We start from the raw sequence: 27462 nt of genomic DNA on the forward strand, positions 1-27462 counted from the left end.
GGCTTCTCCTGATCTCCATGAACATTCAAAGTTAATAGAGTAGTCTCACTATGACATTGGCCAGCTACCTCAGCACCCTTAAATGCAGCCACTCTGGTCTCATGAACTGGGTTGGGTTGAGTTCTTGCAATTAGTCCCTGACTTTTTTTACATCCACTGTTCATATTTCCTTTCTTCCTCGAACTGCACCTGTAGAGACCTGGAAGACCTTGTTAGTAGAGACTGGGTCAAAAAAGGCAGTGGGAACATCTAATCTGCCCACTGTCACTGAATCACCTTTTCCTTTCAGTAATAAGCCCACATTTTCTGTGTTCAGCCTTTGACTTTGGCAACTACATTCCCCAGAGTTCTCAAGAAAGTCTGGTCTTTTTGAGCTAGACTTTCCCTCTAATTGTAGCTGTTGAAGTCTCAAAATATGTTCAGTCTTTTTGAGTACTTTATTTTGGAGTCTGAACAATTCTTTTAACTTACTTTTGTGTATGTATATGTAAAAAATTGCTATGCTTTCTCACAGCAACATTCTGAATTGATTGAAAGTGATTTCAGAACCTTGGCTATAAATGTCATGAAAGTATTTATACTGCAAATATGTTCTTATGGTACACCTATTCTAGAGACACAATCCAAATTCTGCCTATGGAAAAACTTTAGATGCTTTACAGAAGGAAGTTGTTTGTAACTGTAAGTTTCAATGTGAGCATTCAAACAATACAAAATATAAAACATTTTCAAAACAAAAGATGTTTTAGTTGTTTTTAAAGGTGGCATGTAGAGTTCTCATGTACGTATTTGGTAAAACACATATCATGTCTTCCCATATATTCATACAGTACTGGTAAGATATTATTCCATTTAATGAATTTGCTCCTCCCATATACCCAGAATTATTTCACCACTGTGTATGTAGGCACCTGTTCTAAATTGTTTTCAATGACCCTAATTAGGCTTATTTAAAATTCTAAATTGTTGCTTTCTGCCTTTATTTAGAATCAGATTCCCGTTTTTGTTTTGTTTTCAGAAATTACAGGGGTTGTAAACAAAGGTCCCTGCGTTAACAATTGCTATAGTAGCTGTAAGCAATATGCATTACTTCCATGATGTTCTTCCAGTTGCAAGAAATTTGTTTCTATGCCTGTCTCAGTACTTTGCTGTGTGAAGTTAAAATTTTAAACTAACTGCTTATTACTAAATCATTGCTAAAAGATTAATAACTTCCTTCTTAATGGTTTAAAAGTGCAGCCAAAACTAACAAACCACTTCACTATAGGAAAACTTGTACACTTTGATATAAACCATAAAAAAATGTTATCAACTTTTTTTTTTTTCCCCTTAAAATGGGCTTTGGGTTTTGACTTTTTAAAAAATGCTAGGCTGAAAAACATCCTGTCTTTCCTTTTCATGGATACTTGTGTATGTGAGTGAGTACAACTTCCAAAATATATAAAGTCCATATTCACTGATATAAAAGAATCATATCTTTAGTACTGGCCATTCATTTAGTCAACCTGACCTTTGGCATGCAGCTCTCTTCTTGGAGTTGAGAGCAAATATGGAATGGGAATCAATGAACTCAAGTTCTGATAATCCATTCAACTGAGAGTGTACTGTACATGAGCCCCATGTCAGACTGTGGAAATTCAGCTTTCAACACTTTAAGGGCTAGAGACCTGCTTTGACAGTAAATGACAGATGAGCACTGGCAGGGCATTATGGTCCTTCCTTTCCTCTGCATTCCTCTGGTTTCCTTCCTCCATTTCTGTTGGTGAAGGAGGAACTGAGGCTCAGCACAGAGGGCCCTTCGAGTGTAAGGAACATGGTCTGCAATGCTCAGCCAAGTATAAACTACAAAGATACAACTCTCCTTTAATCTCTAAATTTTCAGCCAGCAGCATTTTATTCCATATAACGTTAGTGTCCAACATGATGCAGACCTGTTCTTTAGGGGAGTGTGGAGGTCATACCACAGAACTACTGATAGTACTAAAAACTTACCAGAATTATATAGCACCCATCTGTTGTTATGATACTGTGAATGACTGTGTGAGGCTCAAGACAATTGAACCAAGCTCCCTGTGTAAGCAGAACTTTCTGACAGAGTTAGCAGTAGTTTTATCACCACCCTGATTAAAGAAACATTATCTTAGTAAATGTTTCTTGTCTGATAGCACCAGTTTATAATGTTGGTTCACTCAGTATCAAAGTGCTTTAATGTTTGCTCAAACTCATTGATGAGGAAGAATGCTAGGAAGCAAAATAAGTGACCAAACAAGTGTGTGCTGAAGGTACTTAATATCTTAGTTTCATTTTATTATCAATAGTCAGCACTCAATAATGGGTTATGCATATTTCAAATCCAAATGACTAATTGGTAAGTTAGTTATTCATTCTGATTGTCTCCAATTTCATTTTACTTAGCAGACGTGATTGCCAGATTCCAGGAGCATAACTTGCAACCAACTAACTAATACTGTGGAAGAGTTACTACTGAGAAATTTGCTTAGGGATAAGAAATACATTGTAGTTTCGTACAGAGGCCATTTTTTGCATGACATGGTTATAACCCACTTGTGGCAGCAATAATCCCCAGTGGAATACAGAATATTATCTTTTTGTTAGCCTCCTGGTTTTATAATTAATTTAAAAAATGAATCCCTGCATAGTTGTTTTCCAAGGAAGAACATTATTTCACAGAATGATCTAAGATGTTTGTTTCACAGAAGATTTTTCTGCATTTTACTTATGTTTCTTTTTTCTCATTTCAGTCATGGAGATCACTGAATCAGGCTTTTGTGAAAACTGACAGCATGTGGTGATTTAACTTTTTGTATTGCATGATTTGTGTATCTTTCCTACCATCTGACACCTATAAGGCACAGTGTTCCTTCAGTTTATTCATGGAAAAAAGTTTACACATTTTTGTGTAACGTATGTAACGTGTAATGTATGTAGTTACACATTTTTGTGTAACGTATGTCTTTTTGTTGTTTTGATTTTAAGTGAATGTACTTATAGAAAACTGATTTTGAAAATCAAGATGTTTATATCCTTACATTACAGAGAATTATTAAAAACAAATGCTTCCTGTATTCATTATGGCTTAGAGATAAAAACAACTAGGTGAATTACTGCCAGTGAAATACTCCAGCTTTAACAAAGGTTTTCTCTAATGATGATAGTAATTACAGCTGAGTACGTTCCAGGACTTCAAATTCTCAGGCACACATTTCATCCATGCTGTCACTTGAGATATTTAGATTTCAGATTTTTAAAATGATATAGCTGACCAAGTATTTTTTCATGGTGATTGGAACAAGTAAATATGAGATCAAAGCACTTTGTTACCATCTCAAGATGCTGATAAATAGCAACATCAGAATGGTGTGGAACAGATGGATGTTCTCATTTGTATACCAGGTGAGTAATTTCTCTCCAAATGGAAGGCTTCCAGCTCAGCTTTGTGGCAGTGCAGCATAGTGTAGTGTGAAGTGTAGAATATTATATCTTAATCTACTTTCAACTTAGTTTACAGGGTTGGGGAATAACCAGTTAATGATCAAGAAAATGAGATGATCACCTATACAGAGGGAAGGAAGCCAGGTATCTGAAGGTATCAGAGTTTGTGAGAAACTTTGTGATATACTGTCTCTAGTAATATTGCCACTGAGAGATTTGGCTATAGTTTATTGAATTATTTTGTTAAATTAATACTATTTTGAGATGATAATGTTTCACAGAAAAATGCATCTGGTTTGGGGGTAGAGGGTAAGAGTTCTTATAAGTTTGTTCTTTTTATGAATGGCATTATTATAGTAAGTTCTCTCTGTTTTTTTCTTATTTCAAATCTCATGGAGTAAAACCAACTCTGCCTGTGGGCTTTTTACACTGGACTTGTTACCAAAGTAATTAAACACAGGGCACTGCAGTTCAATTCATGTCTGTTAAAGTTTAATCCTTAGCCACTTTGTTCTCTTACATGCTTTGGACTACTGATACCATAAAGCTACAAGGCATCTGTTAAAATTAAATTGTAACAGACTGATATAATATGTCTGAAACACCATGCAGAGTTAAGACCTATAGTCTGTTAGTGTGATTAATTACTACCTTTGGGAATTCAAACGTCTACTCCACAGCACAAGCCTTAGCTCAGTTGCAGACCTGCAGAGGTTATGGGCAGGCTGAGCTGCTCCACAAGATGCTCTTGGAAATCTCTGTACTTTTGTGAGAGCCTCAGCTGGCACTGTTTTGTATGTTATTGTTAAAACAAACAAGCAAACCCAAATTCTGCAAATCTAGGAATAATCTGAAATATGAAAGATCTTTGGAGTCCAAAATCTCAGCAAAGAATTCAGGTTCAGAACCAAGCTGCTGAATGAGGATGTCTTACAAAGGCAATATATCAAAAACTCTGGCTGTGCATACAAGAAGATACACTGAAAATGAAATCCAGTGAGGATTACAGTAGTAGGTATTGTACTACACTGGTACCCAGATTCTTAAAGAACTCACTCCATAAAGTATTAAACTGAGCAAAATATGGTAGTATCTTTACAGCTTTAGCAGCAGCAAAGATATTGAAGGTATACAATGCATTGGACAATACTAACTACAGTGAACTGAGATGTTGTGCAAGATGGGCTGTTTAGAACCATACAGATTCCTCTTGTGCTGAAAGATCTATTTGTTTCAGGACTTCAGAATACAGTTTAGTTTCCTGTTTCTAAAGCCTGAACCTATTAGAAGGAAAGCCCTGCCTTCCAGAGCACTCCAAAAGAAAACAAATGTTAATTTATATATATATATATATTATTTTTATTTTTTTTCTTGCTTAGAATGATTTAACATGGAAACCTAACTTATTGGGACTATACTAATCTTCCTCCCAAAGCGTCAACTTTGGACTGTGCTGCATGGCACTGATACCAGTACTGAACAGATATCGTATCCAGGCAGTTTGAATGTTTGCTTTTCTTTGATTTCCAAAACTTGGTCAGGAATAGCTAGCACATCAGCATACACATGTGCTAGATCTACAGGAGGGTGACAGGACTCTCTGACTAGTTTTGTAGCAGGGTTATTTGGTAAGGTTGTGGGGTGGGGTTTTTTTTGTTGATTGGTGGGTTGGTTTTTGCTTGCTAGCTTGTTTTCCCCCTGCAAACTACTTTAGCAGGATAATCCTTGTACTATCAAAAACAGCTTTGAGTGGTAGTGAACTTACCAAGAGCCTTATAATCAAAAATGGTACCACTGAGAGTTGTTTGTTTGCTGTTAACAGTGTAAACAGTTTCTTTTAAAAGTGAATCCAAATATCCAAGCCCTCTCGGGAATGGAACAGCGTGTGTCTTTAAGGAGAAATGTAGGGTCCTGTTTCCCAGATTTTGGTCTGAAACAGAACTTTGAACTGCACTCTGGCCTCAAAAGAGCAGGAAAAGACTAGTGGTATAAGTTTTAGAAAGAGGGTTTTTTTTTGTGTGTAAGTGCTGGATTCAAATGAGTTGTTTGTACCTGGAGGTTTTCCTTCTAAACTCAATTGAAAGGTACTAACCTAACCCAAAGAAAAATGGAGAGTAGGGTTGCACAATGGGATGAGTTTCTCTATTCTTTTGTTTGTTTTATGGAATGAAGCGTGATTATTTAATGTAGAATCCATTTTGTAGAGTTATTAGGCATACTGGTAAGAAAATAGGGATGTGAAAAGATGTGAAAACCAAGGCTGTGGGACAGAGAATGGGAAAGGGCATTGTTTAAAGTTGAGACAAGAAAGAAAGTTATAGGATGCACCCCAACAGTTCTGCAGTGGCAGAATTATGCTAAGTGCATCAGGCTCACTGAAACATGACAAAAAGCTCTTTAAGTTGTGTGACTTTTTACAAAAGGCTGCTTGAAGTATCTGAGGAAGTAGCCAGAAGTAGAGTAATACAATGAGTCTCTTATAACTACCAGCCAGGTTGATTTTGTATGCATTGTGTATTGTAGTTATCATCTACAGGACAGAACGTTAAGCTAAACAGCTTATTGAAAGTGAGGTGGCAACAGTGTCATGAAATAGCATATACAATAATTCTGATATGCACTGCCACTTTTATGAGCCTTGTGCATATCAAGAAATCCAAACGAAACAAAGACATTTTCGTAGTAAAATAATTGAGAATAAGGAAGGCCTGCTAATTTCATCTGGGATTGCTGGTACAAACTCAAGACACAAGCATCCTGATGTCAAAGGGAAAAGTAGCTAATTGTTGACCAGGACATTAATGAATAAGAACATATATATATATATATACATATATATTTGTTTTGTTTTGTTTTCCATACAGCTTTGGAAAACATAAAAGCAGATTTCTAAGGCAAAGGACACAAACTGGTACTCCCAGAAGAAACGTGAAATATTAAAAGTGACTTTTTAATGCTTCAGCTCAGTTTGAGAGGAGATTAGTTTCTAAGGAGAGAACCTGCTAGTCTTAATAAACTGGACTCCTCCTTTGTGTTGTTTTCTGCTGCCACGCTTTATTATTTCTGTGTTCATGGCAAAATTTTGAGAAATAGAAATGATGTTACTGACAAACTGAATTGTTTCTGTTTAAGGACAGACATTTTTTATACGGCATTTATTAAGAACTATGGATTTTTGAACACTTGTTTAGGAAAATTTAAAACAGCACATTAGCACACTTATTAAAATGTGTTTATCTCAGTAGAAACTAGTTTTCAAGAACCTCATACACTTATTAACATATAATTAATTTAGTTGCATGATATAACCAGTATTTTCAAGTTATTCAAATGAAGTCTGGGGAGAAGAAATACTTCCTGAAATAACCCCCACAATATCTAAGCATCTTTTGTTTATAGATAATATCTTCCTATCTCTTCCAATAATAAAGATGCCACAATAAAATTTACATAATAAAAATACATCTTTTTGTTTTGCTTTTCCTGTAAGACAGAAGCAAAGTATGGAGGAAACTCAGTCAATCATCCTAACGATTTAGCAGGCCCATATGAACAGAGGGAGAGTAAATAAAATACCAGTGGGGATTTATCATTGTTGGCTGGGCTTTATCTCTCAAGATATACTCCCTGCCATGAGTCTGGTTAATGCACCTTGCAGCTTGGTCCCTGCATCTAGACTGAATTCTGGTGGATGTCAGCTCTCAGTACCATGGTAGAAGGTAGCTAAATACAAATGCCGACTTTTGAAGGTGTTGTGCTGTACCAGAAAACATTTCAGGTCAATTGAATAAAACAACAGTGTTCATTTTTGGTTAAAAATAAGTAAAGATGTTTTCTTTTGGTTTTCCTGTAAAGTTGTTTGTTTTAAAATGGCTTTCACTGCAGAAGATTTGTTTTGAGGATGCAACATTTTTTTATTAAAGGAGTTATTCCCTAAACCTGTTTGGTTCCTGAAATGGTAATCATCTCAAAAAGTAATTCTGTCTCTGGTAAATGAGAGGTCCAGTAACACGTCTTAGGTAGCATAGACAGTGGGTACAGTTCATGTAAGCACAAGAATGATGGCTTTTATGAATTGCAACTGACTTCATAGGTGACAAATCCAAGAAAACATCTGTCTGATAACCTGCTGGAAACTATTGATAAAATGGGAGGGTGGTTATATGATGTACTGCTTTTTTTTTTTTTTTTGTATGATAGGTGTGAATTTAAACTTATTTTGACTATAAACTACAAGTCTTGGCTGACTAAGCTTAATTCCAGTGAGAACAGCTAGCTCTGAGGAAATAAACAAAAAAGACAGTACTTGTTCTCTAGTTCTAACTAGTAGGACCAAAATAAGGGTTAATATTAAATGAGATCTTCAACCATGAGGTAAACAGAAATGAATATGCCTGTGTCATAAGGAACGTCTTAGTTATATTTGTGAAGCCAAAATAGGAGCCTGCTGGAAATGCTAACTCATCTTCTAGTGACTGTCTCACAGTTTTCAGCAGAACAGGTGGCTAAAGCCCACTTGCAAGATGTATCATGAGAGTAATTTATAATGTCTGTGTAGCGTTTATCAGAATATAAGTATATGAAAGATAAAACGTGCATACAAAAGATAAAACACAAAGACAGTTAAGTAAGCTGTGCTGCCTAAAAGCTAGCTAAAACATCTTCAAAGAGAAGTATTGTAAGGCAAGCAATTTCAGACAACAACAAACAATTGTCAACTCTGTAAAATAGTTTTAGGTGTTGGCATCTCTCATCCTATTGCATTGACTTTCACAAGTCTAACTAGCAGCTCATTTTCTATGCTAATGTAACTTCAGCGGTTAATTGAGAAAGATGAAGAAAACCAGGTCAGCTGATTGTTCCAGCTGTTTGGGCTGAGAGGTGTCATATGGAAAGGACTTAAATCTATTACAAGAGAGAAAAGTGAAATACATGCATGTGTGATTGTTTGTGTTTTCTGGGGAGAAGGGGTTTTGCTTTCTCTTTTGCTCCCCTCCCCTCCAATTCTTTAATGTCTTATTCATTCTAGGAAGATGCCAGAAGACATATGGATTTTTTTTTTTTTTTTAAGTTAAGTTTGACCAGTCATCAGTGCTTAGTACGAGATGGACGATGATGGCTTTGGCTAAATTATGAGCCCTTTTGCTTGAAGCTCTGGCTCCACAGGTGCTCACCATCTGATATCAGCAGAAAAGGTGAAACTTCTTATACTGATCAGTGGCCATTGCTTCTTCCTCCTCTTGGGAAACTCAACTTTTCAGGAAACGCAGGTACAGATGTTGCTCGTGAAATGGTTGTGGAATGTTGACAGGAAAGTCAGGTGCTGTTTTATGTTGATATTTCCTTACTGTTTAAACCTGTGAGCAGGTTTCAGTTGAGTTACTTGCACTTCTTGGCTCAGAAAGTCTGGATAGCAGTCCAGGTGCCACACAGATGGTGAGTTTGATCTTTTAATATGTGCTCTTAAAATCCTGATGGTACTATTAAAGCTATTGTTTGTCTTACCTCAAGAGGACAATAAATTCTTTTTCAGGACTACAAAAAAAACAAAACAAAAATCAAAAAACAGTAAACTTGAAGTGTTGTTGTGCTATGTGAAGTGTAAGGCTGATTCTAGAGAACAGTGTTCAAAAGTTTTTTTGTTGTTGTTTTGTTTTGTTTGTTTGTTTTTTAAATCTTATTCCTGATGTGTGCATTATTCCCGTCTTTTGCAGAGGGTTCATTTTGTCTTCCATTACATTATTTGCTGGAATGGCTTTAAGGCTGATAAGAATGCTAATGAAAAGTACGTAGTTGAGATATCTTTCACATATGGGTGAATTTATCATTTGCTCTCTTTCTCAGATGGTTCCACCCTAGTCTCTTGGGGAATATCTGCCTATTCTTGGTAGTCTGAAAATTAGGGAAAAATTGAATTTTTTCCTCTGTGACCAGAAACGTTTTCATGCATATTTCTGTAGCTTGGGAATACGACCAGGTTTGAAGCAATCTTTGGGTGATATCAATTGAACAGTGGTCAGGATAGCTTTCTTTTATTTGAACTTGACTGTAGTCGGTAACTGGTCTTCACATTTGACTGCCAGATTACTTACCCCCCTTGACCCCCAATCATGTCTCTGCCATCTGAGAATCTGACTGTTCTAGGCCTTTTTGCTTGAGATGATGTCTTTAATTATATTTGGAAGCTGATAGCTGGTTATTAGCTGAAGTATTAAGTCATTCAGTTTGTTAACTCTGAAATTTTCAGTGGACTCTGAGATTTTTCAGTCTTGTTCTGAGAGCTCCTATGTAATTTCATAATTGACTATGCTTCTGCATACTAGTTTAGGATAGAAACGTTAAAGCTGGAATTTCTTTGATTTAAGGGAACCTATGAGCGTCTGTGAACATTGGAAAATTTCTTCTGATCTCGTGTTTGTTTGTTTGTTTGTTTTACTTAAGATATTGTCAGCAATATTTATGGGGGTTATTAGTTGCTATGGGTTTAAGGGCATATCAAATATGCCCAGAGCACAGAATAAATGTGTGTTTGTCATCACCTGAACCTGAAGAACTGGTATGGTAATGGTGAATGAAAGTGCACAAATGAAATTATGCTTTAAAATGCTTCTTGGATCAGAGCTTGAAAACGGGAACTATGCTTAACACTCAACTATGCAGGCATTTCTTCATTATTATGGAGCATAGTCAATATAGCCATCAGAAAGTGTACGTATAGGTATCTGTGAGTCCAGCAGTACAGGATGCAGCATCCCATGAATTGTCATTACTTTTCAAAGAACAAAACTTGTCACTTTTGACAGACAGTCTTCACTTTAGAAAACTCAGAGTGTAGAAAACAGTGTGGAACAGTATTTTTGAAGTGCACGGCTCCAGCTAGTTTTTTTCTTTGTTTGCTCATTCAAACTATAATTCTAAATGATGCCATAATGTAAAATGAAATTATATAGAAAAAATAATGGTAAAAAACATTTGCTGATAATTAAAATAAGCAAACAGATATGATCTGTGATGGAAACCCCAGAACTTCTGAGTTGAGAATTGTCTGATTTAAAGCTTTGTGTTGGCTTCCGCCTAGGAAAGGGGATGGTAAAGAGTCCTAAATGGAACTCTTACCCCCAGGCTTTGTTTATGACTGCATTTAGCTCTGACTTGCACAGAACCATAAATATAAAGCCCATTAAATATGAAGACCTACAACTGGATCCATGAAATCAGTTGCATGCAAAAAGTCAATGGTGCTTAACTGTCAATTTTGATCATGGGATGGAGGCCAATATTTTTTCTTTAAGTATTATATAAGTGCACTTTCAGAAACCTCCCTGTCTGCATTTTGGAACTGAGTAGGGTCCTATTTTAATTTTCAGATGGAGTGGAATTATTTCAGGAGGGCCTCTATTCTGGCTTTTGACTTAGCTCAAGATGCTGCAGACTCAAGCCAGTGGCATTTCTCTGTATGTCTGTAAAAGAGTAACTTCCAAACATCACATCTGATTGCTTGCAAAACTTTAGGGAAAGCTGCAAGCTTTGATAGCCAGAACCTTATTGATTTCACAGAAAAGTGCTAAGAGAAAATAGGAGACACGTGGAGCTTCTGTTCTCTCTCAAGTACAGCTGTAATTTGTCTCATTAAATCAAAGACCTGATTAACGGCCCCACTATAACAAAGGAGAAATGCTGACTGCTTCTCGTAATAGTTTAAAGTGTTGTTATTCCAATTAACTGCCTCCTGGAAAAGTATAGATGGTGGGAGATGGAGGAGAAAATGGGAGATGCTAGGAAGTATGGAACAGTAGTTTGGGGAATGTTAGAATATCCTTCCTAGTAAAGAGAGAGAAAACAGTTCAAATGCCAGCAGGGAAAGAAAGAGTGAATATGAGTGTGCAGAGCCAAGGTAAGAGAGAAGTGTTATAGAACAAAAATGGGTATCACAAAAGGTAGTTTCTCTGGCCCTTGTGGACCAGAGAAATGTGGAGGTTCAGCTTTCAGGAAGAAAGAAATATGGGGGGAGATTCATGTAAGGAGGCTGTAAAGTGCAGAGCATGTTGGTGGTCTGAAATGTGGGAAGTCTCTATAAGATGCACTTGAAGGATGCTGTGCTGGTGATGAGGAGGAGCTGTGCTGCCCTGGGGGGACTCACTGCTGAAATTGGACAGTGCAAGGGAATGGGGAGAAATTCTGCATCTTTGCTGGGGCAGCAGAAGAGACAGCAATGTGGAAGGCAGAGAATCTTTGGGAGGGAAAAAGGAGGCTTTGTAAAAAATCTGATTTGGACTGATGGGAAACTGTGGAGGAGAGACTTGGGAGGAAAGCAAGAAACCTCTATGGCATGTTGCAAGCTCAGCTTACAGAAGCTACAGAGTGTATGACCCTCTCGTTAACTTCATTTCACAATGTTCCCTGCATGCTTTGTGCAGCTTCCAAGTAACACATGACATCACCAATCTTAATAAAAAACACCTGCTTGGTACTTTTTATGTTCAACTCTGTAAACTTTCTTAGTCCAAAATATCCAGTGCTATCAGTAACAGGAGTATAATTAGTTTTCTCTAAATTTGCTGAACTTTGTTAAATGGGTCCTTTCCTTAAGGAGAGAAATGTGAATTTATGCACTTTAGCTCTACGTATTTGAAAATCATCTTTTGGCTGTACAGCCTTTTACACTGAAATACACCTAGTCTACCAGGTTCATGGCCTGTGTTTCAAGGATGAATGAATGGCCCCTGTGCACCAGGGAAGTATAGGGTGTAAATGGCCGTTGATCTAATGGGAAGAATGTTCAACACCCCAGAAGATCTCTTTAAACTTCAGGTGGCCTGGAGTCTTTCAAGTCATACAAGAAACTATGTTTATACATCCTTCAGCACAAGGAAGAAGCTGCTGTGAGCCAGAGGTAATTAATATCAGCAGTTGAAGCAACTGGTTCAAGAAAAAATTGCTTAGCTCTCCGCTATTGTGTTCCAAGACAACCAAGGTTGTAATATTCCTGTCTGTTGAATATTAGTTTAGTACCCCTCAATACATAACACAGTATAAGAAGGATCTTTTTTTTTTTTTTTTTCCCCTGGTTTACTTTGACAAGCTTGTTCCTTTTTTTAATTTTGACCAAAGTTTACAAAGTTCTCAGGAGAAAATAGATGTGCTCTTCTGCAGGGGCCTGTGTGTTTTTGAGGAGTCTGAGTTTTCATTATAGAGCCACAGCCAGAAGTCAGAGCTCCTTCCTGTGGCTCCCTTCCTTTCCAGTTTAATCTTTTACTAGTAACTAAAGAGAGCTTTCCTCAAGATAGATTCACTGTTTTAAGTGAATGGAGCCATTGGTAGGAGCCTTCTGAACAACTTTTTGCCTTACCACAAAATATTCATGCATGAGTCTGGTTTCTGAAAATTTGTTTTAGGACAGGGAAGAAGGTCATGACCCTGAGATTTTAATGTTTAAATCAACAGAACATCTTTGTGATCTAGCTAGGACAAATGGGAGGTCATCGGGCAACACTAGTCGCATTGCTAATTTTCCAGAGTGCATTCTTCTGAACTTGGAAGAAAAAGATTTGCCTGAAGGGATACACAACTATGGGGGCACGTGAACAACTTTTTAACATGAAAGTTCTGTTTATTAAGAGACAGAAATAAAATAAGTGGCTTTCCGTAGAGATTGGTGGTGAGAAGAAGGCCTGAGGCTGACCTCAGTGCACTTCCCAGTAGGGCCTGTGGCACGGCAGAGAAGCCTTGAAATCTGCTGCCAGAGCTCGAGGCCTCAGGTAACACAGCCCTCATGCCATCTTGTGCTGTCAGTGAAGGCCAAGGACCTGTCATGCTGCCTTTGCAGTCATTGTAGGAGCCAAGCTTAACATGTGGGGCTCAGTCTGGAAGTTAAAAGTGGATGAGATGTTGTTTCCCCAGTCTCCCTTGAACTACGTGCAGTGTAGAAACAGAAAGAATGTCTCTGTCCTTGAGTGAGGATTTCTAGTTCAAGTCTTTTGGAAAGAAATGGAGTAAACTGATTTTCATTTGCACTTAGTTTGTAATCAATGCTGCCTGCCTTTGCTGCCATCATACAATCTCCAGTGTCTTTCAGGTTCTGTTGAGCACAGACCATGAGGGCATTATGACACCTAGTACAAAGCAACAAAATTATTATAGATGAACATGTACATATATAAATGCCCCAGACTTTATAATCTACTTTTTCCACTTCCCACACCCCTTCCTTTTTTTCACATTGACACGTGGGTAGCAGTAGTGTAGAACAGAGATGTATATTTTTGTCTGTTCAGGACATGAGAAAGGGCACAGAGCTTTCTGTTTCAGCAGCTGTTCTCAGAAGCCAGCATGCTAACTGTATTTATTTATTAGTGGGTTGTTTTGGATAGGATTTTTTTTTTTCCCAGAGTAACTTGTTGCAGTTCTGCTGTAATCAGTGGACATGCTTTCACTTTCTTACACCAACAAAGCAATTGGCCCAAGAGAATTTCTTGGATTATTCTCCTTTGACCTTCAGATTCCCCAGGTTAAGTGTTTTGTTTGTTTGTTTGTTTGGTTTCCTACATGGCTCCTCCATTATCATCTAGCTCTGAATGCATCCTCTTGGTATGTGGAATAGCAGAAGTATACATCCCGTGTTTTCTGAGGACGTGGAACGTAACCTTCAGAAATGAATTTGTTGCTCCTCTAATCCAGAAACTGTTGAAATAATTACATCTGGGTGAAAAATGAAAATATATTACAGTCAAAGAAAAATTGCAGATTCTTTTTACAGCAATCACAGTTTCTAATGCTTCTGTAGTTTTCACTTACATGTATGTGAATTTATTAGTAATCTAATGAAATGTATAAATTTGCCTGTCTGAACTCCTAGGCAGAAGCTATCTGAAAGTTTCCTAAATTGTTCAAATATTCAGACCTAACCTTATTTTTTTTTTTGTGATGCATACATATATATATTGATTTTGTGTATCTTCACTTCTCTAATTTCCAGTAGTTCATCCACCTGAAAACAGCATCTTTCTCTGCAAAGGTTTACTCACAGCAAGAGCAGCTGTGTCTCTTCTGAACAGCAGAAGAAATGTTATGCCTGTGTTAAGAAAGCTCAAGTTGAACCCTGACTCTCCTTCTCCCTTCCTGTTCAAATAGTGACTTCTTGATTTTTTTTTTTTTCTTTCCTGTTTACAAGTCATTCTGGTGCACCCCTATTTCCAAATTTCTGTGTTGTTATCAGGAGTAATGGGTCCTTCTGAAAGGGGGGGGGGGGGAGAAGTGGGGGGAGGGGGAGTGTGAATCCTTGGCCCTCTTCTTTCCAGCTGTTTAGGCCTTAAGACAAAAATGTCATGTACATTGCAACAAATTTTGAAAGCTAGTAACAGTGAAAAAATGTCATCAGAAGCTGTGCAGAAATACATAGGTGGAAATGACAACTTGAGGGCTGATAGTGTTTTCTGACTCTTCTGGTGCTTTCTTTGTTTGTGGCACCTACTAGCACAGGATGGAGAAAGAGCAGGGGTCAATATACGCACCTCACAGCAGTTGGGGCTGTGCTGTTACCAGACCTATCTGCTTTTAAGACTCCAGAGATAAGGTGGGGAAGAAAAGCATTAACTAGTGTATGAGTATATACTATATGCCACTATATACCCACCTGTAAAATGGATACTTAAATGTGCCAACTTTCAGGAGTGGTATAGTAGCTCCTAAAATTACTCATGAGTCTCGTAGTGATGGTATGTGTCCTGGGATCAAGTCTGCCAGAACAAGAGATCTTCTACTTGCTGTGTGACTTTAGCAAATACAGTTATTTGTGCTCTGCTTCCCCTTCATAACAGGTTTGTTGTGTAAAAACTTTAATAAAAAAAAAAAAGTCACAAATCTACATAAACATGCTCAAGACAATAGATTCTGAGGCTGTAAACACGTTTGTGACCTTATTAAGATGAAGAAGTTTTTGGAATGAGAAGAGGAAAAGCCTGTGATCTAATGAATACAGTTACAGTAATAACAAAGGAAAACAGAAAAAAATACCATCAACATAATTATTTTGGAAGTCTCACTTCTCTGTCCTACCCACTGCTGTGTCTTTATGACACCCTTTATTTCAGGATAGAATACATGGTTCAGCATAACTCAAATCCAGAAGTGTCATAATGCTGGAAAAAAATTGTATGCAATTAATATGAACAAAACTGCACAAAATGAATTTTGCAATCCAGAGTTGTTATAAAATGGATGTCAATAAAAGCACTTCTGAGTATTATCAAAATGGCTCTTCCTAAAAGGATCACAGGTATGATGATTATTTGTTCAACCTATTTCTCATCAGTGTGGAAAGATGAATATATATATATGTATATAATGTTCTGTGTTTTTAGTAATTTAGCATTGTTCTTTTCACTAATTAACAAGCAACTTCATACTACTTGTAACGAAGGTAGCATACGTAAGAAAAACTGAAAGAGGAGGAGTTTGGGGCAGCTTGTGTACATCAGCGTTTGTTTAAATTAATAAACCTGCTGTTTTTTCAGCCCAGTTCCCTATTTTCCCTCTTTTCTCCCCAGAGCAAAATTCGTGCTTCCTGACTGCCTGTGGGAAAGGGGTAGATGATGTCATTCTAGTGGCCAGATGGTCAGTTCACAAAATCCACTATCTCAGTCTTAACAGTATCAGAAAAGAAGCTCACTCCTGAGCAGCCTGAGGGACAGCCCCGTGTGGCCAGTGAGGATGGATGCACACTGCTAGAGGCTTTTTCAGAAGCTGACCTGAAACTTCACAGACAACACTTGTTTTATAGAGAGCTGTTCATCTGACAGCTCTAGTCAAGTGGTGGCTTCTCCACTCTTCCCGATATACCAGCAAAAGGGATCTGAATAACCCCAACAGTGTGCACAGCTGATGCAGGGCCATACTCAGCATTGTGATACCACCTAATAATGTACATACATCCCTGCCATCCCTACACTGAATGTTAGATGCAACTTCTATTTGGGGCTGTTCTAGAGATCTAGATTCTGGCGTGCACAGGTTTTGTTTTGCCCTAGCCTCTATAAATCTTTTGTGTACATAGTGCAAGAAAAAAAAATTAAATGCAACAAAAATGAAATGGAACAAAATGAAATTTCTTTTAATTGAATCAGAGACACTGGTGGAAAAGTAAAGTAGACATAAATCACTGTGATGCAGTGGGAAGATGTTCTTACTTTTCAAGTCCACGTCATTCTAGCTTTTTTCCTTAGATACTGAATTATGCCTTTAGCTTTGTGTACTTCAGCTCTGTTTCACTGACATCAGCCTTGTGCTGTTGCTGTTATTTTGCAGAGGCATAAAGTTTGGCTCACTGTATTTTCCCAGCCCTGAATTTAGCAAAGGCTTTTCCTCTTTTAAAATTCACTAAAGTGTGCTGGTGTGAAGATGCTTTGGAAAGAACGGCTTCTTCAAATCTTTTTTAGTCTATTGCCAAATTAAATGTCTCTATAAAGGACTTTGCAAGTTTTAATTATGTTTCTACAAAATCACTGAAATAAAGTACTAATTTTGTGCATTTCCACACTTTTTGAAAAGGAAAGAGTGCTTATGGATCAACTGCAGAACTTAACATGTTTGTTTAAAATATTTATATCATAAGATTCCTGCAATCCAAATCCACATTTAATGAGTGTACAATGTGTCTTCTAGTTTGTTTCTGCTGCTGGTGGCTTGTGACCGAAGTAAAGATTCACTTAAGTTGTAAATGAAATATAGCCCTGAAAGTATAGGTGACAAGGCAGTGCTAGATTTAATTCCCATTGCATGACTCACTTCATTTTCACGTCTCTCTACACTTGATTGTATACACTGATATTTTAAATACGTTACAAATTTAATAAGAGTCATCAAATAGGATACACAGTTTTTAAATTACATCCAGGAAAACATCTGAGACTATAGAGTGGGAATTATTCTTGCATGAAAGATAGTTTCTATACTTTACTAGATTAATTGAATAAACAAAGTAATATTGAAGCTCCTCAGAATTTTATACAGAAGGTCAACTCATGACATTTCCCAGATAGCAAAACAATGCATTGATCTTGAATAGACTTGTATGTTTTAATAACTTCAGTGGATTGCTCCATTGGACTTTTTCCTCTGTAGTTTGAGAGTGCTCAGATGAGATCAAGAGGGGACTACTCCCATCTAAAAAATCATCTGGCAACAGGTTTGGGGGCTAAAAATTCAGTCTTGAAAGTTTTATTTACGCAAGTATGTCTATTACCCTTTAAGAACTATATCTTAGAAAGTATTAGTCTCTTGAAGTGAAGTTGTTAATACAGTTATTGCTTTACCAAGATATAATACCCTGAAGGCATCTGATGCAATGTTGTTTTGCTTCCTATATAGTATATTTTCTGCCTCTGGTCTACAAAATGTACTTTTTTCTTGAAACCAAGCTCCAAGACATTACTTATTGTTTCTCCAGATTCCTTCCATATGGAAGACATGCTAGTGTATGATAAAGGTACAGAAATCATGAGGATTAGTCCAATATTCTTTTGAGATGACTAGCTAATTTCAGATAGTTCAGAAATGGCCTTCTCCACAGTTAATTCTGTATCATGGTTACTTTTCTATTTTTTTATTTTTGTTTTTTAATTTAAGATTTAGACTTAAAAAATAGAGACTGAAGATCTTAAAATCAATCATCAGCATAATGAATATATATAATTTTATTTCTTACTATGCTTGGGATCTGCACAGTTACATTTATGTGTGAGAATACAATTAGAACAAAATCTGTAAATAGAAAATCTCATATTTGACCTTGCTTATGAAACAGATTATCACACTAAGAGAGTTACAGTACACTTACATTTCTTAACAGCTTCCTTAGCTCTACCAAAACCAAAATCCAAGCACACCCTATTTGTCAATACATCTAATTAGGACTGTTTGAAACTTGCTGTAGAGGCCCTTTCTGGATTTATTTATTTATTTATCATGGTACTGGAAATAATTTACGCTATTTCAGCTTTGGTGTCAATGAAGTGTAAATAAATAACAAATACTCACCTGAAATAAATAACTGGTAAGAGAAGGTTTCTTGTCACATAGGTCATTGTGACAACCTGTGTCCTGGGCAGTTTCAATGAAAGCCTGCACTGATACTTCTAATGGAGTACTCCGGCAATACCCAGATGCAGTGAATAGAAATACTAAGTTGAGACACGTGGAATGATTGCTACTCAGGAGCTGGTAACCTGGAGCTACTGTTTACCTGTTCTTTCGTTATTAGGATCAGGTTAATGGATGGTGAAAGAATTCAGGATTTTGGTAAAAGGAAAGCTATTTCTGCAGAATTAACAGGCAAACAGTGAAGCACTCTTGCGTAATATGGAAGAGTAATAATATGGATATGGTTTAGTAGAGGACTTGTTAGTATTAGGTCAGAGGTTGGACCAGGTGATCTTGGAGGTCTCTTCCAACCTAGATGATTCTGTGATAAAATCCTACTGAAATCAGGAGATTAGCAGAACTGAAACCAGTTATGAAACCCAGGATGCAGAAACATTTTAACTTACAAGACAGTTAGTTTGTAAATTCATGTTGGTCTTTATCTTCCACGTTTCAAGGCATTCTCTGAGAAACCTTGCTTTAGCCTAAGATAGAAGATATATTTTGAAACAGGTCGGTCCTTCATTTAATTTGATACAGAGATATTCAAACCCATTGCATTCAGCTCTGATTGAATAGAAGGTATCATTTTAAAAGTTACTTATTATTTCAGCCCACCTTGTTTAGCACTGAAGAACAACCTAAGAAAAAATCAATTTTCCATCAGGTGTGAAGCATTCTGGCTTTTTTTTTTTTAAACTCAGACATGAGTGAAAGACTTCTCTGAGTATTTCAGTGCCCAAAAGGTGGAAAGAATTTGAAAACCAGAGATTTGAAAAATTTATAAACAAGTTTCTTCTCCTGCTATTCTGATCTGCTATTGAGACTCAGGGCCAATATTTTGCCTTTCTTCCTTTTTGGTTAAGAAAAAATGTTGAAAACTACATTATTCATATATAAGGCTGCAAGGAAGTGAGCCTGAATGAATAAATTGAACAGATGTGTCACTTTCCATTATGCAGATAGAATAAATAACTATGTCTTATGCAAGTACTATCAAATTACTAACTACCCAATGCCAAAATAGTCTTGCACGAGCAGGCAGGCTCTCAGCACCCATAGTAAGCTCAGCAGCTGTAAACCTGACTCTGTGGATATGTGCTGATTTCATGCTGAACAGTTTGAGCTCTGTGTTTTTGGATTATGAAGAATAACACAGTTTGGTCTTTTGGATCTTCAGATATTTAGTTTAGTTTAGTCTCCAATAACCTGCTTGAGATGATATAATGTAAAAAAGCTGTTGTTGTTTTCACTTTAAGAAGAAAGTGAGTATCATCAGATATATCTGTTTCAGTTTGTGCTTAATTTTCTGTTTTACAGAGGATTTTTTGGTGGTGGAAGTTTGCTTTTAAAACAGGAGAAGTCAGAAACAATCCCCATGTCTAGTTTAGAGAGAGATGAGCAATGAAAAATAGATTCATTGAAGTCTGCTTAAGGACCTGGTTAAAATTCTGGCTTTCTCTAACAGTAGGGAATGTGTTCTGTTACTTGCTTTCTTGGATTAGATCTGACAAATCCGTCAAAGTAAAAATACAAGTTATTTCCTTCTTGTATTTGTAACAGAGGCTGTACCAAAGCTCATAATGAATTTGTGCCTCAAAAAACATTCTTGCTAGAGTTGCAGTGTTTAAGGTGATAGGAGAAGCCTAAAGTCTTGTCTGCTTCTGGAAACATAAGTATCTCATTGCATTTTTTTTTTTTTTAAGTTTAGGTGTGACAGAGCTAGGCTACAGGGAAAATTCCCTCTTAGTTAATTATGTTCTGTCTTTCCAATTGTCTGCAGTTAGACACAGTCATTTCCTTTTCTTCCAGCCTCATTTCTTGCTCTAACTTTTCTGTGAAATGTTAAACAGATGCTTTTTTAAGATCCAGAGGTAGATATATTCACAACACAGGTAAAGCAATTCCTGTGAACACTCTGTACTTCAGATTTTTTTTTTTTTTCCCACAGAAAACCTTAAAGTATTCCTTAGACATTTGTCACAAAATTCAACATTCTTTTGGAGAAGGTGTAAACATCCTTCAGTCCATTGGGTCTTTCACATCTGAAAAACTACCTTCAAAAGAGTTGGAAAGACTCATTTAAAAGACAAATTACTTTGACATTTTTTGTTAAGAAAGATACAGAAGTTAAGAGCGTTATTTTTGTACACTGAAATGTTACTGAAATGGGAGGAACTACTGAAATGGCAGGAGCTGACTGTGGACCTTGTTAAAAGTATCAATCTAAAATCAGGCATTTCAGAGTGAACTATAATAGATGCAAGTAGGTTGTATACAACTGGGAATATGCATTCTCTGCAAGTCTGCACTTGTTATTATGGCATGACCTAGCTTTGACTCTGCATTGTCAATTAAAAGAAGAACTAAGTCAAGTGGAAGAGGCTATATCTGTGCGTGTAGAAATTGCCCATTCTTTCACTGTAGATTTCAAAATACTAACAATCATTGAGGATTAAATAATAACAACACTATATGAAGCCTGCAAAATGAAGCATCCACAAATAAATTCCCTGCCTCTACACTCCCGTCTACACAGTTTTATTTCACCTTCTTTGCCATATATGAGACCTTTTTTAACTGTGATCCTATAGTACTTTTCTGACAGGATCTCTCCTCCATTTCGTATATAAAATGGATACTGCTCATCTAGTAATCCTGTATTAACTTCATTGTTTGGCCTCTTGTACACCATTAAAGCCCTGTCTGAGGAGAGAATTTATTTCTACTCTTACTTTTTGGCAGTGACCGTTATCAAGTGTCTGAGCAATGCATAGGCTTTCTTTTATATTCACCCTGAACTTGTGATGTAAGAGGTTGATATCATTACCTTTTTATACACAGGAAAATGAAGCCCATACAGAATTAAGTTGAAACTACATACTAATTTTTGATACCTAATATGAGAAGCCTAATCTTTTATTTTTCCTCCCGTTCCTAGCTCTCCAGTATGAGTTACAGCTAGGATTTCTGCAGAATCATAAGTTTGACATCTGTAAAAACCAAAGCACAGTACTAAAGACTACTACTAAAATTATATATTTTTAATGATTACTCAGCCTTTGACAGAGGCAGGCTTAAAATCCAGTTCTCTAGTCAGCTTTCATCTGCCACAAGAAGAGTTTTCCTTTTCTTCTTGTAGAACTATTTATTTTGATACCAGACCCAGCCAAGAAACAATGTTCCAAATATATGACTATTTTCTTGAGCTCCAGGAATTTTTTCTTTCAAATCCAATCTGATACATCTTCCCTCCATCTTTCTCCTTAGCACCCAACAACTGCTTTTTTTACCCAACCAAAAGTAATTTCAGCAATATTTCATTTCGGTAAGCAGAGACTGTTTCCACAGCACAAACAGTTCAGTGTTTCAGAAGCAAATTATATTCTGCTTCTTCCCTGGCTCTCTGACAGGCCAAAGCAAAATGGAGGAATTATTGAAACACCAGAAAGTCTTTCTTAGTGGTCTACTCAATCTCATGGAAAACAAGTTTTCCCCAGCCAGCCCCACTGTCTTTTCTCTCCTTTGTCCTAGCTGTCTGTCCTTCTCCAATCCTCTCTTTTTCTGCCCCGAAGTCTCTTGTCAGTGTTACATTCAGAGATTGCTTGCAGGGTTGGAATGTGGGGGAATAAAGAACACAGAGGACATTTAGATCCCCATCCTCCAGCAGGTAGAAATACTGGCCATATGCTCTGTACTGATATCTCTGGGGGAGTTTACACTGAAAAATTGAAGAAAATTCTGCTAAATGTATGCAATCTATTTTTTTTAAATGCTTGTGACATGTTTCAATTGGACTTTGGTTCACGGAGATGAAATGTTGTCTTCTAACATAAGACCACCACCTTCCAAAAGTTCAAAAGTTCAGTGTTTCAAAATTTGATTCATGCTTCACAATATCAAAATGACCTGAGAAATTCGTACCTGAATCCTTTTGAAATCTTTAACCTGGGGGGGAGGGGTATGACGTGGGTCAAATAACAGCAGATATTTTCCTGACTTTGCATTTAGAAATGACCAAACAACTTTGGCTGAGAATTTCCAAACAAATTCAGCCTGAGGTGTACAGTCAACATGGGAACTTTAGTCTTGGTGGCTTCAGTTCATTACAGTTTTCCTGGACTTCAAACAAGATCATATAAATCGAAAGTGTTATGCAATCTTAATCTTCCCCAAACCATAGTGGATCATGCAAGAGCAAGTTTTATTGGTACTTGGTTTCTTCCTTCACCCCTACAAATGGCCCCTTTCAGAGATGTGGTGATTTCTGTAAATTTGACATTAACAAATATGAAGGTGACAGAGACAGATTTTCACGCCGGTAAGAAGACTTTGCTCTATTTTTATAAAAAGTCTGGGGAAATGTCCCTAGTGATAGCTGTGAATAAATCAGTGATATAATCTGCAGATTTTATAATCTACAGGCATCAGTGGCTAGTACTTCTTCCCTTCTCCATTCCCACTCAACACACACACACACCAGGTGTAGATAGAATTCCCAAATAAAGCAGCCATTGAGATTTAATTTGTTTTCTAAAACAAATCTATGGATTAGCCAAAACAGGCCTCAGGCACAGATATTAAAAGCAAAGTGAAAAACTTGAAGTTATGGCTGAGTTATAGGGTTACTGTTACAGGGACTATATTTATCTTGATATTATTAGCATGTAGTTCAAAATGGTACTGATTTGATTTCATGCATATATAGTGTGGTACCCAATGAGTATTCACTTATCTTGACATCAGCTTTGTATTTGTCCTACAGATAAGTGAAGGCATAGTTAACCTGGATTAAAACTGCAATAAAACAAGTTTTTTGGATTTTAACTAAGTAAATAGGTGGACTGAGGTTCAGATTCTCCTATAGGGTTCATTTTCTACTGTAAACTTAGTTTAAAATTCAGATTTCACTGCTGTTTGAAACCAAGGCATCCAGCCTGAGTTAAGCACACACAGGACAGGTTTCTCTCCAGCAAAGACAGGTTATGAAGCATATCCCATATCATATGACTGCAGTGTTGGAAAACTATTAATTTGGAGAGTCAGTAAAAGAAGTTGCCAAAATTCACAGTCTCCTCTGAAGCAATCAGAAAAATAAGGTCTCAGCTCTGAACACTGTAGGCTGTTGACTTGTCACAGATGCTGCATTTTGTTTTCTAACATTCCCACAGGCTATTGCAGTATTTCTTTTTTCTTCCTCCTCTGTTTAGTTCAGATATTCTGTGACTTTCCTTGAACACACCTGCTGTAAGAAAAGCATTCAAGGCAACTTTGTGAAATGTTGATGTAGTCATTTTTCAATTAATTATTTATGTTAACAGACGCTGAGCTTTCTAAATTCATTTCCAGGAACCTGTCCTATTTTCCCAGAGTGCCAAATTCAGTGAGCCATCTCTGAAAATCAGGAGAGATGAACCAAGTTTCAGGCTCTGCCACTGCTCTGGTAGAAGACTTTGAGCCAGGCATCTTTTGTCTCAGTTCTCTCACTTAAAAATTGCAGATAATGCTATTTTTCACCCAGCTGTGTTAAAGCACCTGAAAGTCTAGATGCAAAAGATTATATTCAAGACAAAACGTCCCTTGCTGCATAGTAAAGAAGTACATCTTGCAAAGATTTATGGTTTATAAACAATTCTGAAATCTCTGCAAGGTACTGTTTGGAGTACTGGAAGTCTATTATTAATACTTACTTATTCTGGGCTTTTTTGATACAGGCCATATTTTGCTGTGAGTTTTGCTGATGCCTCCCATGTGTTGGAAGACAGTTGGGGCATGTCTGCTTTTCACAGTTATGTCCTGAAATCCATTGTTTATGAATCAAAATTAAACAACAGCAACAAAAGCTACAGTCTCAAAAAAAAAAAAAAAAAAAGCACGCTGATGGAATTCTCAACTGATATAGAATAACATTTTGTAAAATCAATTCCTTCTAGGTGATGACAGATTTCGGAGATTAAAAGTAAATACAAATTGTATAATTCCACTTTCAATTCTGCAATTCTTCCCAGAGTAATAGACTGATTCTTTTTTTTTTTTTTTTAAATCTACTTGGCCTACTTCCGAGTTGTGCTGAACAACCGCTGCTTCCAAGGAATGCAAGAGTGGTACATGCTCATTAACTCTGAGCTCAGCATCTTGAGCATAAAGTTTTGTTATGTAGCCATGGATTAATTATAAATTACGATAAGTATGTTGAGTTGGTCTATGTGTTTTGTTCTATTTTAATTATGACTCATTGAATGATTTTTATGACTGTTATTTAACGCAGACTTTTCTTCTAAACAGTTGTACCACCAACCACTGTCTATGCAATAGGGCAGGATATCAATGACAACAGTTTATTCTATTCCTGGGTGTTTTCTGAATTGACACAAGTAGACACAGTCTAACGCATTAGGCCTGAATTGAGTCCTTTCTCATTTGTGGTTCTTCTGGGTAAATTTCTGTAGAAGGGAAGAAACACTTTATGTTAAGAGATTTCTTTACATCCCACCCTGAATGGAGGATTGTAAGAGATTAGCTGTAAATTACTGATAATATGAGGATTTTATGGTAATGGGTAACAAGTTATTGTCCTGCAAGATGGTTTGGTTCACCAAGAGTTAGTACTATTTCACATTCAGAGGCTTTACTTGATCCATTCCATAACTGGGGCCTGACTTGCAAAGCTTTTAGTTCAAGAGTTGAATTTCACTGATGTGGAATCCAGGTACGCTATACAGTGTTATGCAGTACCCTCCCCTTTTTTTTAAAACCTGGTCTGAGTTTGGGGCTTTTTAGAAGCAGATAAAATCAAGTATGTTCTGCGTAGATTTATTTTTCATAGCTCAGATAAATACTCTACATATATTACTGTTGCTGAGCTACATTGCCATGGAAGCTTTAGAAACCACAAGATGAGTCAGTTGAACTCATCACAGTTTCTTTCTAGGTAAAAGTGATGTACATTCAAAGAGTTTACTGTCTTTGTTAGAAAGTAAAATATTTTTCAATTTGTACATAATTACTATTGCAAGTAAAATTATATCTAATTTGACAGTTAAGTTAAAATAATGGGAAATTAATTCTGTGAGGAGAAATAAGGCTATCTATTATTTCAAAAAAAAAACAGTGTAGGAAAGGTATAGAAATTTTGTGCACTAAAGTGTCAGATGTTATTTAAATAGCTAAAACCTTTTTTTTTTTTTTTGAGTTACATTTTATGGTCTTTGCTATTTTTCACAGAATTTAATTCAATTCTATGCAGAGAGCAGAAGGCAGGACTGCGGGGAATTCAAGTGAAGCCAGCCACAAACTGGAGCTGTTGAGAGACAGCAAAAAGCTTATGAAAATGATAATCTCAAGTGTCTTCTGCCATTTCAGGTTAATCAGATTGAACAGTCTGGTGCCGCTGAAATTGAACTATAAGCCAGGTCATATCTCAGATCTCTGTCCCCTTCTACTTTGTGGTTTTATGGAAGTCTGTAACCATCAAACAAACCTACAGTTCACCTTGTAACTTTTAACAGATACGCCTGTGGTCCTTTTCTGTTAACAGAGGGAGATATTGGCATTGCAGCAGGGCTCTGTTCCTCTGTTGGTTTTTGGGAGCTCTTTGGAGGTGCTTTGGAAAGTTGAGCTCAGTTGAAAGGTGTGCTAAAGGTTATGAATTCTCACTCCTTCTCAAGGTTGGCCAAATTCTTCTCCAGGGTGTAGAAAACTATCATTCCATGTAGCAAGAAGTGGTAGTACTTTGAAGGCTAAGCATACCTTTACTTCTTTTGTAGAATAAGTTTAGCAGATCTGCAGCGAAGTCTCACTGATAGTACATGTTAAGGAGGGAGCCTCCATCTAGCTGAGTCTGTGGGAGCTGCACTAGCCTCTTGTCTGCTGGAGACAGCTATTTGGACATCTAACATGCTATTAAAAAGCCCATGAACACATTTTATATGTTTTAGAGCTTTTTAAGTGTTATAACAACTTCACACAGTATGAACGAACATAGTTGTAATTCTAGCTGGAGTTGAGCTCATTCAGCTGGACTAGTATAATCCACAGCTCTCATTGTTCTCAGCTTTGGAAATTCAGAACATCCATTAAGTGCCAAAAACCTAAGGATACCTCTTACGTTGATACTTAGTTGGACTGGTGGATGCACTGTAGTAGCTGTGTGTTGCTTCTGTGCATCTGGACTTGTGCACGTCAGTTCACTGGATTCACAGTATGGCACTGTGATGCTGCAAACTTGGCTGCTGCATCAGTACATTGTTGCGTGGGTGGAGAGGCTTCAGCTCTCTCTTTGTAATGCTTATATGGACTTGATTGCTGTTGATGGTGAGTTACATGAAAGGAGCAGTGCAGATTCAGAGTCTCTACTGCATCTGCCTTACAGTGATCTAGACCAAAATGTTCAATAGCATGTGGCAGCCACCAATCATCCTGTGTTTTGTCAGCGTGCATATTTGCAAAATTAGAGGAAGACTTCCTGCTGTGGACTAATACGTTGAAACAATGGTCACTACTGAACTTTCACTGAACATTAATTTCTGCTGTGACTTTGTTAACATACTTAGCAAAAGGTGTCCGTTCTACCTTGAGCTATTGATTGTAATGTAGATCTGCTGCTGCTTAGCTTTGTCAGCTTTTCCTATAAAAAATGCCTGATATGCGTTTCAGTGTCATGATGAGGACGTGTGAATTGCGCTTTGTGTAAAGGCAGGTGCTTTCGGTGCTTTCATTTGACTTTCAGGATAAAGCCTGCTGGTGGTAACTCTTAGCAATTTACTATCAAATGTGCTTTTTCTTGTTTAAACTATTCTACAATGTTGATTAAATTAAAGGTCAAATGTAGCGGTCTCTTCCCATAAACCGGGGTAAGCCTTTCTGATATGAACA

At 37.0% G+C, this 27462-nt stretch overlaps 1 protein-coding gene and 1 long non-coding RNA gene across 4 annotated transcripts in view; one reads left to right on the top strand and one right to left on the bottom strand.

The window, feature by feature from the left end:
- The window catches only part of LOC310885219 (uncharacterized protein), a gene marked incomplete at its 5' end in the record, with an annotated part of 109173 nt that overhangs the window by 50491 nt on the left and 31220 nt on the right, over positions 1-27462 (top strand). For both annotated transcript variants that reach the window (XR_014574613.1, XR_014574614.1), the window contains 2 exons: positions 2763-8723; positions 8821-8889. The remainder of the gene's footprint in view (positions 1-2762; positions 8724-8820; positions 8890-27462) is intronic.
- The window catches only part of LOC310885245, a 38098-nt gene continuing 23167 nt past the window's right edge, over positions 12532-27462 (bottom strand). Inside the window, exon 4 of one of the 2 annotated variants that reach the window (XR_014574627.1) lies at positions 12532-14151. This is a non-coding gene — a long non-coding RNA (uncharacterized lncRNA). Of the gene's footprint in view, positions 14152-18125; positions 23834-27462 lie in introns of those variants that run through there. The other variant, XR_014574628.1, reaches the window with a different exon arrangement.

The sequence above is a fragment of the Anser anser genome (genome assembly GCF_964211835.1).
Source record: "Anser anser genome assembly, chromosome: 1".
Classification (NCBI taxonomy): domain Eukaryota; kingdom Metazoa; phylum Chordata; class Aves; order Anseriformes; family Anatidae; genus Anser; species Anser anser.